Source organism: Giraffa tippelskirchi, chromosome 9 (genome assembly GCF_054371585.1).
Source record: "Giraffa tippelskirchi isolate mGirTip1 chromosome 9, T2T-mGirTip1v1.2.pri, whole genome shotgun sequence".
Lineage (NCBI taxonomy): Eukaryota > Metazoa > Chordata > Mammalia > Artiodactyla > Giraffidae > Giraffa > Giraffa tippelskirchi.
In genome coordinates, this window is record NC_137283.1 from 128,264,281 (window position 1) to 128,273,970 (window position 9,690).

Consider the following 9,690-nt stretch of genomic DNA (forward strand, 5'->3'; position numbering starts at 1 on the left):
TACTTCTACTTCCTATTTCTACTTCCTATCTATAGATATTTCTACTTCCTATCTATAGATATATACTTCTACTTCCTATTTCTACTTCCTATCTATAGATATTTCTACTTCCTATCTATAGATATATCTACTTCCTTTATGTACTCTAAGTGAGTTTCTGTTCTCTTTATTCCATTACAACTACTCTTGTCAAAGTCACAAATTATTTCCGTGTTTCCAAAGTCAATGGTAATATCTCTATCCTGGCAACACTTCTACCCACATTTAGAGAATTCCACCCTAGTGAAAACCTATTACCAACCTCTGTGGACATAATCAAAATGGCAGTAAAGGCAGACTGACAACGTCTGTGGGGTATGCAAAGAGAACAGGATGAATGAACCACAACTTACTATTAAAACAGTAAATAACTCAGTGGCCATCGTGGACCATCTTCATTGGATACTTTAGGCAGTGGTGTGGTCAGAGAACCTCTGTGTGTCTGGGATACTTTGCAACACTACAGATAGATATAGTCTAAAAGTTTTGTTTCTATAACGATATGTTTTTATAAATCTAGGTTTCATGTATAATGCATTGAAGAAAGTATTAAAAATCACAACTGTCCAGTTATGAATAGAGTGAAATATTCATTTCCTCCATTCTGTGTGATGACTAGGGTCACCATGCAGAGTCAGACAAGGCCATCAAGATCTCATTGCTAAAACACAAGACCTATGATGAAAGCCAATGGTTGGCTCTTTCAGCTAATGGAAATTTTGAAATTTAGTAAAAGTAGAACACCTTAATTTCAGTAAGATGAGTTCTTATTTTAAAGAAAAGATGCTAAAGCTGCTGTTTATAGACACAAAATAAGTTCCCTGTGTTTCAAGCCTGGGGGTTGGAAGTCTATGCCTTGTCATTAATGGTTACGTTAATGAAATCTGTGAATTACTAACTCTGATTGTGCCATTGACTTTCATAGTCACTCAGAACGTTTTACACTTAAATTAGACAACATCTTTGAATTTCAACAAAATGCTGGCTAATTATCTTGAGTGTTAAGAGAAGTCTAAGCAAAATCCAAAGTCCCAGCAAAATATAAGCAAATCCCTACTTTGTACAGAGCCATTTTTCCCACCTACATCACAGGTTTGTGGCAAACCTCAGCCCAACTGAATAACCAGAGTCACACATTTCAAGGGGGCTAAAAGGAAGGGGTAGGAGAGGGCTTATGAGAGAAGGAAAGAACTGGGGCAGGAAAGAGAGGAGAGCCTGAGTCTGGAAGAGGATGAAGGTAAGGTAATGATTGAGCTGAGGCCTTCCAGCTAGGTGTCATGGGTTGACAGCTTGATGAGAGTCAACAGAAGCATCCCTACCCATAATCCACTCCTTTGTGCTTTACTTTAATGGAGGAACATTAAAGAATTCCCGGTTCACAAGAAATGATAGCTTTGAGTTGTTGAAACTTTGAGGAAATTGTAAACATTTTTGAAATTTTGGTACCTATAATCACTTCAAATCAGAGTCAGCAAAGAAAGGAAAGCTACATCTAACATTTTCTAAGGTTTAAAACAGATTGGAAAACTAGAAAGAAACAATATATTGTTTCCATTGTACAATAAAACTTTCCCTCAAAATAAGTTGCTCTCTTTATATAATGCAAACAAACAAAAGAATTCCTAGTTCAAAGGCTGCTAGAAATGTCGTTATCTGTAGTTTTGACAAATAATACAGCATTGAGGAAAAGTAGCCTAATTAACCCTTCATGGTGCATGCTAAGTGAATTTTAAGTACATGACAAATGCATGCAGAAATGATACAGAATAATTCTGAAGTTCATCAGGGACCATCTAAGGAACAGATAAAGATTTAATTAAAGCAGAAATAAAAGAAGACTGCTAAACCATTCCTGGGGGTTAATGATAGCCCAAGGTACTGTTGTGTTTGACACTAAAGAAGCCGTGGATGGTGGGGGTGGATGGCAGACCTCCCTTGTGCAATTTATCAAATGTTGCTTCATGGTCCTTCTTTTTATGTTGATATTGGTTTCATGGGGAATCTGAGAGCAATTTTCAAGCACGTATTAAACGATTCCATTTTATGTCAGAATTTAAGGAATGAAGCAGATGAGTGGGTAATACAAATACAACGAGATCCAAATTTCCTTTTTTGTCTCAGTCTTGGCACAGATTTGAAGTACATCTATTCATCTTCCATTCTATGTATAGCATCCTCTTAAAGACAAATATGGAAAGATGTTTTTCTAGAGAATAGAGAAATAAGAACAAAAGAATATGACAAGCATGGCTTTATTCTGAACAAAATAACAGTGTATTTTAAGTCATTCAGCTGTTAAAATGTTACATGGGTCGCAGCTGTGGGGCTTAAAACTAAAATCGGCCAAAAGACTTGGTTTGGCTTCTTAGCTTAAGGCTCAGTGGACTTCTACCCCTATTTATCGTTTGTGAAACTTATCAATTTTTTTTTTTGGTTTGTTTTTTCACTTGTCTATCTGCATGACTGAATTTGTTATGTATAATATTTAAGGAGGAAAAAAAAAAGCCTCCAGGCTCTTTTGTCTAAGGAGAAATTGCTTCCTCAACTGAGCTTTTAAGACCTTCAAATGGAGTCTTCATCCCAAGTCTCCATTCATTTGCTGCCAATATTTGTTGTATGGTTTTTCCTTACAATCTGCTCTGTGACACGTTAAATGATGGCTTCTTTTCTCTCTGGGGTTCTGAGTTCTAAAAGGGCACCCCAAGGACAATTTCATATGGCTAGCCTTCATTGTAGGGATTATCTTCAAGCCATTGTGCTTCTCAGACACATTGTAGTTTCACTGGTGGAGGAACGAATAAGAGGAATAGAGTTTTTGACTTGTTGCCTTGTTCACTCAGAGGAACTGAAAGCTTTGGTGAAACATTGGATTCCGTGAAGGGGAACAGGGTCAAACTTTGGGACCAGGTCATATGGATAATACCCTGCCTTGGATGATCATCCTTTTAATGTCTCCTGCTGGAATTCATTGAGAACCACACCAAGAGGGAAAGCTCTATTCCATTTTGGGATTGGCCCTGCTAATTAATAGTTAGCCTGACTTGTACCCATCAGTTTTTAGGACTCATCTCTATGAAGGCTTCTCTCTGGGTTAAAGAGTACCGATGCTCCAGGTCCACTGCTTGTCTTCTCCTTAATGATGGTATTTGAGAATTTTCACTCAGCTGTCCCAGAGTGACTGTCACTCTGCTGCATGAAAGCTGGAGACCCATCTGCCACCAACAGCCCTGTGTCAGGCTGTCTAGCTCAATGGCAGATCTTTTATTTGGTTATTATCTAGTTGGAGAACAAGCTACTTATTCTTTTTGCAAAGATACATGGTGGTTTTTAATGAAGGGATTTGCTTTTAGTGATTAAAAAAATTATTCTCCATACTCTTCAGTAGAATTTATCATCTTAGGGTGTCTGATCAAAACACATCTGGGGCTACTGAACCATGTGAAAGTGAAAGTGGTAATCACTCAATCATGTCTGAGGATTATATCCCCACAGGACATCCATTAGAAGATGGTGTATTAATTTAAATGGGAAAATTCTCAGCTAGGTTATGAACAGAACTTAGTTTTTAATTATGAAGATGGAACATTTCAGTGAATAATTCCCATTGAATTTGTTCATATTTGGGTTTCCTCCAGTCTCTTTCTAACATGCTATAAATACATAATCAAAGTGAAGTGCTATGATGGATTGAATGGATTGGTTACAGCAAATTGTATTGCAAAACAGCTTGTGTATTCCACAGCATCTTGTGGACAGCAGAACCTCATGATAAGGAGCACAAAGGAAGCATTTCCCACATGCTGTTATAAAATTTAAGTTGTCTTTTATACTTGAAGCTATCATCATCGATGAGAAGACAGACTGTTCCAAGATGTAGTTGAATTTCTTACCATTACCCCAAGACATAGTCAGGAGGTAAGTGGCTCAGTAAGTGAAATAATCGGTGGAGATACTTTCAGAGGGACTATGAGAAATTCCCATAGTGCTTCATGGGGAGAGCCAGCTTAGTCCATGGTGTTTTCCTTTGGTAACTGGTCATACTAGACAGTAGTCCAAAATAACTTGTTTTCAAAGCTGGTATGCCAGTCTTTTTAAGGGTAGTATCAGCCTAAATGTTCCCAAAGACTGAAGGTTCTAGGATCTCAAAAATATTATATATTGTATTTCTCTGATTTCAACTGTGTTTAAGAAAAAAAATTTTTTATTCAGCTGTGTTTGTAATGAAGAAGCACACAGAAAGAACACTCTACTGTCCCAGGATGGGTTAAAAAGCATAAATAATAATAATAAGCTGTTACCAAATTTCCAATATACATTTTATTTACTGGTGACTCATTTCAATCTCAAGATTGTTTAACACTGTCTTACCTGTTATAGATTTCTTTTATAGAAAGTATCATTTTGTAATTATAAGGAAATGAATGTGAGCAGCTATCAGTCAGAGAAACATTTACTTGATACTTGGCCAAGGGCTGCATGGTTTTAATAGCTACCTACATGAAACACTCAGGGAAAATGAATATTTGAAAAACTTATGATGAGTGAACAGAAATATCTGATCTTCAGTCATTTTTCATGTGAGAGCAATGCCATGGCTTTATGCAGCTCTGTTTCTTAGGGTCTACACTCTAAGGCTCTGAGTTGTATCTATCTTCCTGGGCACTGCCTTGCAGGGTGTCAGAATAGTTTAAGAGGATCATGGAAAGAGATGGAGCAGCTGCTTCTCATAGCTTGCTTCATTTTTAGCAGCAACGTGGTTCAAAGGTACATACCCAGATTCTGAGTCTACATGAGTCTCCTCTCCAGCTATTTCCCTGTCAATCACTGGCTGTATGATCTTGGAAATGTTATTTAATATCCTGAGCCTCCGTTTTATGTTCTGTAAAATGGGAGTACTACTACTGCTCCTAATAGCTGCCTTAAGGCATAGTTGTGAGAATTGGAAGAACTAATGTATGCCAAGCACCTAGCACAACTTCTAGGATATGATGAGCCCCTAATTTACCACTATCCTGTATATTTTCTTTTGGACTTCCTGAGCTGGAAGAAAATTGTAAGTATGGCTAGATTAGTGCAGAATTGTGATATTTTAGTCCCTCACGACTCCACTGAAATGCCCCTGAAGTTAAATTGTTAAAACTGATGAATAGGGGCTTCCCTGGTGGTCCAGTGTTTAAGAATCTGCCTGCCAACACAGGAGACATAGTTTTGATCTCTGATCAGGGAAGATTCCACATGCCAAGGGGTAACTAAGCCTGTGTGCCACAACTATGGAACTCAGGTGCTGCAACTACTGAAGCCCACATGCCTAGAGCCTATGCTCTGCAACAACAGAAGCCACTGCAATGAGAAGCCTACACACCACAGCTACAGAAACCTGTGCGCATTAGCGAAGACCCAGCACAGCCAGAAATAAATAAATATTAAAAAAAAAACCCCAAACTGATGAATATATGTCAGTCCTTATCTTACTTGATATTCGTAGCATTCCATTTTAAGAATAAAAAATGTCCCCCTACACCTAAGAAAAATCTGATTCTTCTGTAGCCATGGCCATAACCATGAGAAAAGGTTTTAAACTTTTAAAATAATCAGTGACAGTTCTTTGACTATGTTAACAAGAAAGCTCCAGAACTGGTTTTAAACATCTCTCACAGGTCAGTGACAACTCATTTCACTGAATATGCCTTTGAAAGCCAACCAGCCAGGGGCAGACTGACACTGAGAAGGTCAGACAATGGGAGGTGGACTTGCTCCAGGGAGCACTCTTCAAAGACTGATAAGCCTCTGTGACAGCCCTCTGTGATAAGCCTCTGTGACAGCCCTCTCTTACCTCTGTGACTTACTCAAACCCAAACAAACTCATCCTCACAAAAATCTATAGGATTACTAATTTGCTTTCCTCAATATGACTGTGCTTTATCAGAACATCTCTCCTTTATTCAAGATGGCAACATTCAGCTTTGATTTTTGCTTCAGATTTTCTCTGATGGTTTCATCTTTTGATAATTTTATACAGAAGACCAAGGCTCAGTCAGGATTCAGGCATTCTAGTGCCTTCGACTCAGTGCTTCTATGCCATCTTTGTTTGCCCCTTCTTCTCTTCTGCTCTTCAGTCTTGGTGTTTCCTAAGTTTCCATGCTTGGCTCCTCCAGTTCCTCACACTTTCTGCGTGATCTCTTCCACGCTAGTGATTTTAGCTGTGATTTTAATGAATCCCAAATTGATATTACTAGATCAAAATGTTTTTATTTATAAGTTTCTCTGCCCACTGGATATTTCCACGTGATGAGGTACCTCAGATTTGATGCTTCTTAAACAAAGTTTGTCTTCACACTCAAATCTCCTCCTCCCATATTGTGTGGCCCAGACACCTAAGCCAAAACCTAAATTGCCTTTCTGACATGCTTAAGTATAGTGAAGTTAAAGAAATTCTTCTTTCTAAACATCTACATGCTTGCCCTCTCTTTTCAGGTCACATTCTTGTCGTCTGCTTGGATTATTAGGATAGCTTCCTAAGTAGTTTCTTTGACTTTAGCCTTGCTTTGAAAATCCCCACTTGGGTCAGGGTGCTCTGTGTCACCCTGTATCAATTCTGAATGCTTTGCCCAGCAGCAGATAAGAGAAAACACAAGTCATGATGATTTAAATGATACAATGTAAGTTTTCTCCAACACCATTGTTTGTCTGGAGGTACCAGCTCAGAGCTGGTACCTGAATATATTGTGTATATGTATAAACATATATACACAGATGGAATGTTATTCAGCCATAAAAAGGGAGGAAATAATGCCACTTGCAGCAACATGGATGGGGCTGCAGATTGTTATACTGGGTGAAGTAAGTCAGACACAGAAAGACAAATATCATATGATATCACTTTTATCTAGAATCTGAAAAAAGTATATGAATCAACTTATTTATGAAACAGAAGTAGAATCACAGATATGGAAAGCAAACCTGATTTCAGAGATTAAGGGGGAGCGAGGGATAAATTGGGAGTTTGGGGTTGACATACACATGCCACTGTGTATAAAATAGATAACTAATAAGAACCTGCTATATAGCACAGAGAATTCTTCTCAATACCCTGTAATGGCCTATATGAGAAAAGAACCTTAAAAAAGAGGAATGTATATATGTGTATCATGTATATATATAAATAAGTCACTTTGCTGTACATCTGAATCTAATACAAAATTGTAAATTGACTATACTCCAATAAAAATTTTTTAAAAGATTAATATAATTGTATAGAGAAAAAGTAGTTACATTTTCTTTGCACATCTGAGTCTGGTGTGATAAATTTGCTACCATTAAAGATGACATTGGAGGAGATCTGGGGAAATTTGGATAATTTGAATAATTTGGGTAATTGCCTAATACAACAACTGATATCTTTGCAATTTAAAATCTCAAGGAACAAAGCTTAAGAATTTCCTCCAAAGACAAAGAATTGTGTTTTAACAGACTTGTCATTTTTAAATTAAAAAAAAATTTTATTTTGTATTGGGATATACTGATTAACAATGTTGTGGTAGTTTCAGGTGAACAACGAGGGAACTCAGTCATACATATGCATATATCCCTTCTCCCACAAACTCCCCTCCCATCCAGTCTGCCGCATAGCATTGAGCAGAGTTCCATGTGCTATACAGTAGGTCCTTGCTGGTCACCCATTTTAAATACAGCAGTGTGTACCTGTCCATCTCCAACTCCCTAACTATCCCTTCCCCTCATCTTCCCCCTACCCCCAGCAGCTATAAGTTCGTCCTCTAAGTCTATGACTCTGTTTCTGTTTTGTAAGTTCATTTGTGTCATTTCCTTAACACTTAGCATGAGAATCTTCCCTTTTAATAAAATTCTGAGTGTATGGTACATTATTGTTGACTGTATATACAATGTAGTACAGCAGTCTCTAGAGATTATTCATCCTGCTTAACTGAAACTTTGTGTCCATTGATCAGTAACTCCCCACTGCCCCCTCCCCCAGTCACTTTAAAAGCTTTATTAATTACAAGTTTTACCCCTAGACAAACAGACCCATTCATAGTGGCCTTAACACCAGAAATGTATTGTCTTATAGTTCTGAAGGCTAGAAGTCTAAGAACAAAGCATCAAGAGGGTGGGTTTCTTCTGAAACCTTGCTCCTTGGCTTGTAGACGGCTGTCTTCCCGTGTCTTCAGGTGGTTTTCTTCTGCATGTATGTGTCCTAATCTCTTTTTATAAAGACACCAGTTATATTGGACTAGGGGCCATCCTAATGACAACATTTTCATCTCTGAATACAGTCACATTCTGAGATCCTGGGGGTCTTCAATCTATGAATTCTAGGGGACATAATTCAGTCCATAATAAAAACTCAAATGGCCTTTCCAACTCAGATTTTGTGAGCTTTTTCTTCCTACTGCTCTTGCTATACTGACAGAATGTATGACAGCCCTGGGAGACGAATGAGAACGTGAGCTGGAGGTGATTAGCAGCACTAAAGGCCATACCATTCTCATCACCCAGAGGAATGAAACACAAATGGATAATTGTTATTGTAAATTTTTCAAAAGCAGTTGTAATGAGCAAGGTTTTGGTCATTGCTCTTTGTGTTGTGAGCAACCATCTCATCCAGTTTATGACATTAATGAAGTCACTGACTTAGGCCTCATCTACTATGGTAAATACCTGCAAATGTGCAAAGGCCAGTATTCTATATGTCTCAAAAGAAAAGACAGAGGTACACCAATGATGGAGATTTTTTTTTTTTCTCCAGGAAATGTTTCTGATGAATTGGACTGCATTAGCATGCTGTGCTTCTTGGGAATGGCTAATGAGGAATTGTGACGCAATGTCTGGCTTTCATACTTGCATTCACAGTATAAGCAAAATTCTATGGTTGAAAACAATAATACATAAAGGGAAAATAGATTAACATCTTGTTTTCTCCTGGATTACTTTGTTATTTAAACCCTGCCAAACACTGAAGATATTTTAGATCCTGAGACCAGCATTTTTAATAGCAATTAAAAGGATAATAAAAAGTTGAACCAATAATTGTTTATTTAGTATCTATTGTGTGTGCCAAATGCCATTCTAAGAATGTAGAGGATACAGGGAAGTTTAAGTCTCTGGTTCACATTATTTCTCAGACTCAGCATTTACATTCCAGGTGGAGAAACAAGACACATATGAGGAAATTTAAATATGGTAACAGGCTGAACCACAACAGATAAGATAATAAATAATTATAACTGAATCAACGGAATACACATTAAAGTGGAGAAATTTTGTGGAAGAAGAGGTCCTTTCCAGCTGGGTGGGTAAAAGAAGGCTTTAGGAAGGAGATGGAATTCAAGCTGAAAGGAAAAAAAGAAATGTCTGGAAGGAAAAAATGGATTTTTAAAAAATGAATATCCTTTTTTATCAAAGTATAGTTGGTTTACAATATTATATTAGTTTCAGATGTATAACATAGTGAATCAGTATTTTTATAGATTCAGTCAGTTCAGTTCAGTTCAGTCACTCAGTCGTGTCCGACTCTTTGCAACCCCATGAATCGCAGGACCCCAGGCCTCCCTGTCCAGCACCAACTCCTGGAGTCTACCCAAACCCATGTCCATCGAGTCGGTGATGCCATCCAGCCATCTCATCCTCTGTCGT

At 37.8% G+C, this 9,690-nt stretch overlaps 1 long non-coding RNA gene across 1 annotated transcript; it reads left to right on the plus strand.

The window, feature by feature from the left end:
• The first annotated feature begins 2,721 nt into the window (after positions 1–2,721).
• Positions 2,722–9,081, plus strand: LOC145521011 (uncharacterized). Its single transcript, XR_014064981.1, has 2 exons — positions 2,722–3,954; positions 8,804–9,081. It is a non-coding gene; the product is annotated as an uncharacterized LOC145521011 (long non-coding RNA).
• Positions 9,082–9,690: the final 609 nt, after the last annotated feature.